Source organism: Netta rufina (genome assembly GCF_964035555.1).
Source record: "Netta rufina genome assembly, chromosome: 5".
Taxonomy (NCBI): Eukaryota; Metazoa; Chordata; class Aves; order Anseriformes; family Anatidae; genus Netta; species Netta rufina.
Window position 1 is genome coordinate 32,810,912 of NC_140128.1, and position 10,351 is coordinate 32,821,262.

The window sequence follows — 10,351 nt, forward strand, 5'->3', positions numbered from 1 at the left end:
CTGACACCTACCCTCAGGAGGGAGGTACAGGGATGCCCGGGCAGCAGGGCAGGCCCTCTGACTTACCCTAGGGTGAATCAGCAAGCCCCAGTCTCCTTAGACACCCTAAGGATTTCTGAAATCTCTCTTCTTCTCTGAGGTTTATAGCTAATCCTATAGGGCTAGAAGATTCAGTGCTCTAACCATCAGATATGTGAGTTGCTAACAGTTTGGGATGATCTGCAAGGAGAGCTCAAGACATAGCTACTGGCTGTTTGTCACTGGATTCTGAACTTTCTCAAGTTGGGGGAGAAAATGAACTTCTTAAGAACAATTTTAATGCAAATTAAATGGGTATGGAGTGGACAAAATTTAAGGCAGGTTGGAAAGTAGAAGATGGTTTCCTGCTCACAGAGCCTGGAGGTTCTGGAGAGGTTTTCAGCTAGAAAAGGACGAACCCCTCCCCTTGAAGACCAAGACAGTCTTGTTTATGAAAACTAATAGATGACAAAGTTGTCGAAAATAGAAGATAAGTGGGCTTGAGTCAGGAGGCCCTTTCCAGCCCTGTGTTCAGAAGCATTTTCAAAGGATTGATGTACCTTACAATTACCACCAGGTTGGGGACGGCTCCTGAGCTTTGCCCAGCTCCACAACACTCATCTCCATGAGAAATTTGGTCCGTACTATGTGCAACATGTATTGCTCCACTCTAATTGCAGCACCAACAAGCATGGACTTGGTCAGGAGCCGAACATGGTTTGTCTCATTGCTGACTGCCAGTGGCCAGTTCTGAGAAGTACCTGCACATTGGCTCTTCCCTCCTAACAGGGTCTTCAGTCAGGATCTGGCCTCCCAATTATCACTTTTTTTTTTTTTTTTTTTTTTTTTTTTTTTTTTTTTTTTTTCCCTGGGAAAACTGAGCAGAGAGCTGATTTCCTTACTGCCAGGGCTGGGACAAGGACTCTGCCCCCATCAGCCACCCACAGGTGGCTCACAAAAATCGACAGCAGACACTGGGGATGGGAGCACAGCACTGCAGCAGATAGCCCCAAAGCCATGTCATGGAGGCAGCAGTCATTTCTGTTCACAGGGAGGTGGCCAGCCAAGCTCTGAATGTATTGAGGCAGAGTTGTTTTGTTCTCTGCTCCAAGGAGATGAAAGGCACCTTGGAGGGGAGAGTTTGGTGTTTATGTGTGGCTCTGAGCAGCTGCAGCACAGAGAGTAAGCTGCAACAGCAGGCAGAAAGCAAGAACCATGTAACGGCTTGGTGGATACCCACACTGCCCTCTTTTACTTCCCACATTAAGGCTCAAGCAGAATCCCAGCTCAACGTGTAGATACACCTGGGTGACATTTCATTATCTTGAATATTTCTGTAGGACACTTGGCTGAAGTTAGCTTTGTTGGAATTAGATGCATGATTGTTTTGCAGCCGAGGCACACTGTCAGTCATTAAGGCTCCCATTGTGCTTTCTGCAGGGTTTGCAAGTATCCTGTACCATGCCTTGCCCAGTGCTAAAATCTCCTCAGTGGTTCAAAAATTTATTACTACTTCCTTTCCTGACACCGTTATGCCTTGTGCAGAAAGGGTCCCAGGGACACAGAGCAACATGCTTCCTGCGTGACCAGTGAAAGATGCTATCTGATCACCTGGTGCTGTTATATTCAGATTGTGCCACACTGTCTGAGCAGTTCCAGACATCTTGCAATGCATATCACAAATTCCACCTGCCTCTGAAAAAAAAAAAAAAAAAAGACACAAAAGAAGGGAGTGCTGAGAGTCAAACAAAGGTAGAGTTTATGGGAAAGTGAAGGGGAGGGGGCAAACAGGAGGAATAGGAAGTCAGGCTTTGAACAAGCCCTGTCACGCCACAGGGACCTGTTCTACCTGCCCGCTGTGTGACCACAGCTCCGCCTGCCCGGTGGCTGCGGTGGGAACGGGGACGCGCAGCAGCGCTGGAGGAAGGGGTCCGTTTGCTGTGGATGTTCCTGCAGGGTGGAGGGAGCCAATATACCCGGCAATGAGAGCATTAGTCAGCCACAACCCTTGCCAAAAGCACGTGTATGAGCATCGTTGGTGGCTCTGGAGGGGAAATGTCTGTTTACGCGTGACATCTCTCACAAGGCTTGTGATGCTGACTGTGAGATGGTGACAGAAGAGGATTCAGTAATCTCTGACTTAGAAGTGCATCTGGTTGCCAAAAGGGACCGGGTATATTCACAAATCATCACAACTTAGCCTCCTTTTTCCTCTTCACAAAAGAGAAACAACCCAGTACATCTGCCTTTCTCCTGCCCTACACTGCACATGGATCTGGCCAAGACTGGAGCTTGGTGACAAGAGGCAACACTCAATTGAAAAAGCAAATACCTGGACACATCAGCTATTCTTCACGTAGAAAGGGAAGCAGCGGACTCTAAAGGTAACTGCAAGCTGAGCTTAATTGTTCTGTGTTTCATTAGATATGTATCAATGAGGCCATCCCATAGGAATAGTCATTAGGAGCTATAGAGTAGAAAGGGCATTTGTTGGAAGGAATGAGGTAGGACAGTTATCTCCAGAGAAGGACAAGCACCCTGTGCTCCCCGGCATCATCTTTTCACTGTTATTTCTCTTGAGTCAAGTTCCTCAGACAAGGACTGGGCATTTGCACTTTGATCAGGGAGAGGCCAGAGTACCCAACCTGCAGGTGGTCTGAGAGTGGAGAGCACCCCAACCACAAAGCCCTTCTGGAGGAGCTTCTCTGGAGTGCAGAGAGTGTTGCAGGGGACATGGGGTTTGGTTCCCTCCAGCCTAGAAACCCACATAACCCTTCAGGGCCACCCCTGCCCACCCCCCAGAAAAAGTGCTACCACCACTGTTTTTCCCCCCAGTGAGGACTTCTGAGTGGCCTTCTGCACCTGCTTTATGCATGACACAGTGACTGCATGAATAAAATGGCTGTTGCTGGTGTGTGGACCCTGAGAACTGGGGCTTAGCCTTCTGCCCCAGGCTCTGGAAAGGGCTTTTCTCCTGACACATCGACAGTCACATGCACAACCCGGCCAGGCACTCCTCGTCCTGGTTACTTGTGCAATATGAGCGAACTTTTGCCCCAAACACAGGTTCTGATTGAGCCTTCACACCAGGCCTCTCACACCCAGCTGCCTTCTGCTGCACAAGTCCCGGCTTCGAGGGAGAAGCTGCCATCGTTTTACCTCATGGCCTGCTCGGAGCAGGCTCTGAGAAGAGTTTCCAGCCCACAGCCGGTTAATCACGTACAATTAACATAAACCCGAATGCAGTGGGGAATAAATAAAAGCTGGGAAAGCCCCCATTTCCCAGCAGCTGGATGAGGCAATTTGCAGAAAGCCTGGAGGCATGGGGAAGAAGGAGCCTTTCATGAGGCTGCTGGTCCATGTGAAGGGGTGGGTGAGGGCAGTCTGGGGCAGTGCTCCTCTCACCCCCAGCGCCTAGGGCCAAGGCAGGACAGCAGGTGAGCCACCTGCCCTAGACATCAGTGCAAACGGTGCTCTGCAGGGAGGGTGTGGAGGCAAGATAGCAATGTCATTCCCGATCTGCAGGTGAGGAGACTCACCAAGCAGGCTTGTGGCTTCAAGAACAACCAGCAGAAGCTGGACGCAGTTTTCTGGAGCCTCAATCCAGTGCTGTAGGCTCAGGGCATACAGGGCCAGGAGAGGCTCTGGGGCTCATGAGGATAGTTGGACGTTTCTAAGTTAGCTACCCCCCAAATCACCACAGTTTCTGTTTCTACAGTAGCCCAAAATGTTTCCTCCAGCTAGCCCTGGTGCTCAACTGGTGCCCCAAGGGGTTGGAGAGGAATGAGCAGGAAATGCATTCCTTGAAGTTGATAGCTTTTTGTCAGCATGCTTGGGGGGCACTGCTAACATAAAGAAGGCAGATGCAGCTGGGGATTACCCCTTCATTTAGCAGCCTGGGAGAAGCTCAAGTGTATTGTGAAACTTCATGCGAGATCTTAGATCAGCTCCTTTCATCTGCGGCCTTGCGGAAGAAGAAGAGCCTAGTGGTGAAAAAATACTGATGAAAACAAATAGCTATTTTCTTGGTGCTTGGGCTTCCGTCTGGGCCTCACCCAGCTGCCCCAGGGTTGGCCAACAGTGGAAGTTTCCCTCATATACAACGCTTTTAGTATTCAAATGGCAGTACCTGGCTTCGCTGACTATTTGCAAGCAGAATCCTTCAGATGCTTACTCATTTTCCTGATGGCCAGGTAGATTCATGGGATTTACAGCCTTGCGTGCCTCAGGAGTGTGACTGGAATGCAACAGAGAAGAAAGAAGATAAAGTCTTGCTGTCTGAGAACGTGCATGTGTAAGACGACAGGCAGGATGATATGGGGCACACACGTGCCAGCTCTTCCCTGTATCTACAAGCTTGCTTTCTGAGTAGATCCTGTCTCTGATCTGTCTCTTAGCAGCTAAACGGGGAGATAAGTGAAAGGAGGGTGGAAATGACATGGCTATGGCTGAGGGGCAGTGGAAGGAGCAGTCAGCAGAAGACATGGCAGGAAAGAGGCAATTCCTGGGTACATTTGTTTTGCATTTAAAACAGATTTGCTTAGGCTTCAGGGAAAGGTAAAAAGACCTCCCCCTCTCCCAGAATACTAGGGCAAGAAGGAAAGGAAGATTTGTTGACACGGTGTAATTCTACAGCGTGAGCATGGGTAGTTTCTAAATAAGAGAGAGAACCAGTTCAAACTGGTTTAACAGAAACTTTGTGCACCAAAAACCTCTAGCAAGGGCATTAAAATAAGAGCGTTGCATCCTCGGCAGCAGCTCCGTCTGCTCAGATGTGGAGCCACACAGTCCATGCAAGGACCCCGCTGCTGCCCAGCATCTGCCCTGGTACTGAAGCCTCCCTGAGTGTGTGACAAATGTTCCTTCATCCTCTAATATGGATTTATAGTCTCCAAGACAGAAAAAAGGGGTGTATGGTGAGGCTTGGAAGGCACGGCTGCAAACTTCTGAATTTGATGACACTCTGCAAAAGGACCGTTTAGGCTTAGTTTGGTTTTAATGAAAACTCCACTTCCTTAAAGTCCTGTGATTACATGAAAAAAAATCTCGTATTTCTGCCAAAACATACTGTATGTGTTAGGGGGAGGAGTAGAAGTCAGAAAAAAATCTGGGAAATAGATCCAAATAATAGATAAAAAAAAAAAAAAAACACGTGGGAGAAACACCCCCAGACTTTTTAAAAAATTTGCAAGATTTTGCTGCTGGACTCATAAGCCTGGGAGCTGAGGCTGGCTCTGTATAAGCCACATGAAACCAAAGGGAAGTAGACACAGTGTATGGAGGACACACAAGAGACTTGGGAGACCTGCAGTCAGTTTTCTGCTCTTTTGAAGGTTGCATTGGCTCTCCCCTGCCCCCTAGGTGGCTATGAAGCTTGGAGGCTGGGTGGAGTATGGTAACATGGGCCATAACAGATAGAGAGGAAGAGAACAAGACCTCATAGCTCATAGATGGCCACGGCATCTCACACTTCAGTAGTGCCTAATGCCTGCAGCACAAGATGTCTCTGTTGGTTTGACATTACAATGTCCTAGATAACACCAGGCAGGACATTAAGGTACTGCTGCCCCCTCTTGTGGGCTCCTCAAAGGGGCTGGCAAACCACTTCAGAAACCTGCTCTGGCTGAACAATAACCCTCAGATGCATTAAAAACACATCAGTGCAGCCGGCAGCCTGCAGTGGAGGCACAGCCAGGAGGCAGGCACCAGCACTCGGCCCCTGGGTGCAGCTGGGGAGGGAACTGCTCCCCCCATGCCTACATGAGAGGGATGCTATGGCTTAATTTAAAGAAGTTTACAGCTGGGAGAGTCCCAGAAGCTTGAATCCCTGGGCCAGCACAGCCAGTGCTTTGCTTTGAGAACAGCTGCAAGTATTTTTTGACAATCTTGAGGCATGTGGCATGTGGGCCAGGTGTGTCAGAGCAGAGAACAAAGCCACAGACACCTTGTCTATGCTGAGATTTGTGGAATTTCCCCCTCTTCTTGCTGCAGCACCCGGCTGGCTCCACCAGTGTTGCTAGTCTCTGTAGCTCACACCAACTGCTAGCTGTTGTTTTGTGTAACTTCTAATGCAGGCTGGCTCTGGGCAACTTGGAGAACACAGTAATTAAACGCTGGGTCTGGCCTCTGCCAGAAATCTCTTAGAGCTCTTACAGGAACCAATCGTGAATTTCAAAACTCCTGACACGGCTGCAGATGAGGACACTTTGGAGAGATGATCATTGTTGAAGGGCCACAGAAACTCTGTCACACCTCAAGTGTCACCTTGCCCAGGAAATAGTCACTTCCCTGTGACACTGGTCAGCCAAGTTTCCTTGCAAAAAAGCTCCTCCATACATTTCTACAGGCTGTGTTACGGAAGAGATTGGATCTGCTATAATTTCTTTTAAATAAAGGTTGTCATAGCTGACTGTATTTCCCTGTGACTATAAATTATTATAGTAACACGGTTCCATGCTAGATGGCTATGGGAGAGTGTTTCTAATTTCTCTCTCCATTTCTTCAAGGAGGGAAAAAAAAAAAAAAAAAAAAAAGAGTGTGTCTGGAAAGTTTTCATAGACTGTTTCCCACACAGGCACTCCTTTAGCAAGCAGTGTTTGCTTACTGGAATAGCCATGACATTTCAAATCTGTATCTGACCTTATTCTGTAAGAATGTCTTCACATAGGACAAGTATTGTAGATACAGGCTCCAATTGATGCCGCTGCCTTGCAAAGAAACCCCTAGTTAAGTTTTTCACAGCCCTTTATTCAATGTTTGCCGGAAGTTCACTTACTTATTTAAACCCCAGGAGGCTGAGTTACCCACATGTGGAAGGGAAGATAAGGCTTACAGCAAAGGACACTGCCAATTAACTTGCAAAGGAGCCTTGCATCCTTCACCTGAACAGCCTCCTGCTGTTCACCCCATGTTAGTGTTCCTGAGGCTTTAGACATCCTCAGTTGAGGAATCCCAGAACTGGCTGGAAAACATACAGCACTGTCCCCCTGCTGGCTGCACTCAAAGTGCTCTTCTGCCACGTTGGCCCTCAGCTGCTTTGGCCACCTTAACTCCTGCACTGGGGCCAGAGCACCCTGGAGGAAGGTCTGGGTTGTCATGGGAAGGGATGGATGAGGTGGTCCTCTCCAGCACTAGGTTGGTGCCACCTCTGCCAGTGGGGAATCTGGTTGTCTTCCTCAGAGAAAGATGTGGTGGAGATGGGCTGCAGCCCACAGTCCCAAGAAAACCCTGTTAGATGCATAAACAAGCACACTCCGCAGAGTGCATTCAAATTTCTTTTTACATTCTGCAAAGCTTGAAGACATGCCCGTTCCTCCTTCCCCCCACTTTTAGAGCTTTGTTGATAACCTGAATGAACTGTTTGACCTCAAAGCCAAAATAATGTCTTCCTTAAGCAATAAATTAAGCCAGAAAGCAGAAGCAACTTATCAGAAAGTATCACATCACTGTGGCCTTTGTGCAGGAGACAATATTCTGGCCTGCCACTGTGGAGCCATCCCTTGTCCTGCCGGGGGCAGCTGCTGTGTTTGTTTACAGAGCCATTGTGCCACGGGGAGGCCGGAGACACCTGATATCGAACTGTGAGCTAATGCTTCCTGCCGCCAGCCTGGCAGCCACACAAGGCGTCCGAGGACTCCTCGAGCCCACTGGGATTAAATCACCCACTGCCTCAGGCAAGCCCCCCTGGCAGTGGGAGTGAGGTGGGTGAAAAGATTTGCTGGACACGAGCGGCTCTGTGGTCTTCCTTCTGCAAAGGTGGAGGTTATGAACAAATAAGGCTGGATGCTGTGGATGTCTGACCCTGCACAATGCAAGCTGGGGAGTGCAGGGCTGGGGTGCACACATTCACAGGGGGCTGCACTGGGGTCTGCTGAGGCTCTGAGCTTCCCTGGGTTGTGCTGACATCCTGACACACTTCGTGCCCTCCATCCCAAAGAAGCTTGGAACAGGGCGACAAGCTTTAAGTGAACGCGAGTGTAACACACGTAGCCCTCTCTGGGCATATCAGAGAAGCAGCCTCTGTTTCCAACATCCACACCACAGATTACCCACTCCCTGCCACCCACTGGTGACCCCATCGAGATTTTCTCCTGGGACAGCCCCTCAGAGGGCACACAGGGGTAGCGTGGGTGCACAGGACAGCTGGTGTAGGTCAGGTATGAGCAGAGAGATGGTGTTGACAGGGCAAAGCCAGGAGCATAGCACAGGGCAGACAACCTTCCCGGTGGGGAGCAGCACTGGGACGCCCAGCATCACCAGTTTGGTGATGCAGGGGCAGGGCAGCCCAGTTTTAATGCACATCCCTGGCCCATTAGCTAACCTTCCATCGCAGTAAGTTCCATCTCACCGGCCTGGAGATGCAGGAGAGCAAGTCCTGTTTGAAGTGCAGTGCCTGTTCTTGGTTTCAGATGGAAACCAGTCTGACCAGCTGGAACCCAGTTTCAGGTTACACCCTGCCTCATCTCTCCCTGACTTAGTGGGCAATGATCTCACCCCCAGCACTCCCCAGGCAGGATTGCTCTCTCTAGTTAACCCTACCTGCTGCATTCACCTGTTCGCGCTGTGCCCCCCGCCCAGCCCTCCCCAAACCACGGCACTGTGGCTGCAGCAACACCTGCAGATGAAAGGGTGGGAGATAGCAGGCATGGGAACGGCACCTTCCCCCTCTGCAGGTTGTTGCTTCTCAGACACCACTCCCAAGCCAGATAAGACAAACAATTCCCTTTTATTGCAACTTGCATTATCAGAGTGAATGCACAAAAAGTAAATCAAGATGGTAAGTTTATTGCATAGGCTGTGGGAAAATCGGAGTGATGGAAGAAATGATACGAGACAGACCGTGAAAAGCCATGGAGGAATCGGACCTGCCCCAGGGACACTGGGGCAGATGGCTGAGAGCACGAGCCCTGCTGTGACAGGGAGAAGTGTGCAGTTGGATTGTCACCAGTCTGGGGGTAGCAATTTCTTCCCCTTCAGCCCAGGCACTAGCACAACTCAACGCCTATCCCAGAGCTGCACATGGGAGCTGAGCCATGCCCCGAGCCATCAACAGCCCTCAGCCCGGAAAGGGTCCAAGCATTTAAACTAAAATCTGTACATAGATTTGTGTTTAGTTGCACACACACACACACACACACGCACCCGATTTCCTCTCTCTTCACAGCAGTTTTCCAGGAACAGCAGGCACAGGGGGCTCAGGGACTGGTGCCGACCCCATTCCTGACAGGGCGTAGCAGGCACTACAGAAACAGCAGTTTCAGCCCACAGCTGAAGCCCTCAGCAACCAGAGGCACAAACCTGGATGCTGCAGACGTAGCCGTACAGAGCTGGGGGGCACCCTGCTACATCAGCCTACGGGGAGCACGCAGGACCTCAGCGAGGTGGGGATGCCACGTGCTGCCACGAGGCCAGGGATGAGCTCTGGACCTCCCGGTGCTGGGCTCATCTTGCACCAGGAGGGACAGGCCAGCAGGCAGGAGGATGTAGCTGGCCTGCTCCTGATGCCAGGGACTCAGGTCAGCAGCTGTGTGCTCAGAGGAGAGGGCAGGAAAACCAAAATAGCAGCACAAGCTTCCTGGAGGGAGCAGCAGCCACCGGCACTGCTCGGTGGGACAGCCAGGGCCATGGAGATGGCCTCAGTGCCTCCAAGGAACCCTCTGGTTCCTTCACTGCAAGTCTCCTCAACAACCTCTCCTTCCCTACCTCCCTCAAAGGATGCTTCCCAAACACCAGGCAGTGCTTTCCCACAAGGTTTCTGGGCAGCCCCTTTAGGAGCACAAGGTTTGCCATGGTCAGCACTGGCTGGCACCACAGCAGTAATGGGGGGAGCTGGGTCCTTCTGCCCTCCCCTCACCATCAACAGGAAAGTCAGGACATTCCCTTTCATTTCAAGTGAGAATAAATAGGTATTATGTCAATGTGCTCAGGGTCAGGCTGAACACTGGAAAAGAAACCAGGGCAACTCAGGGAGAGAAAATGGTGGACACATACTGTATGTAGGTGGCTGTAATGTGACAGCCAGCCAGAAAAAAAAAATCTAGGTGCGCTTTTCTGTTAAAAAGCAAAGCCTAGTGATTAAAACAGGTATTTCTGTTTCCTTCTGTCATGAGAAATCATGAGAACAGGAACCACTGGACAGTGTCGCAGAACTCTCAGAACAGGTCCAGCCAGTTACCCGAAGCACACAGTCCCCACGAGGCTCACCATGACCAGGAGGACTGCAGGAAGGCAGGGTCACCTTGCAAAGTGGGGAAAGGGCAGAAACTATGAGGCTGGGTGGAAGGAAGCGGCACTGCAAACACAAAATTGCTGGCTCTGGTGAGCTTGCACCATT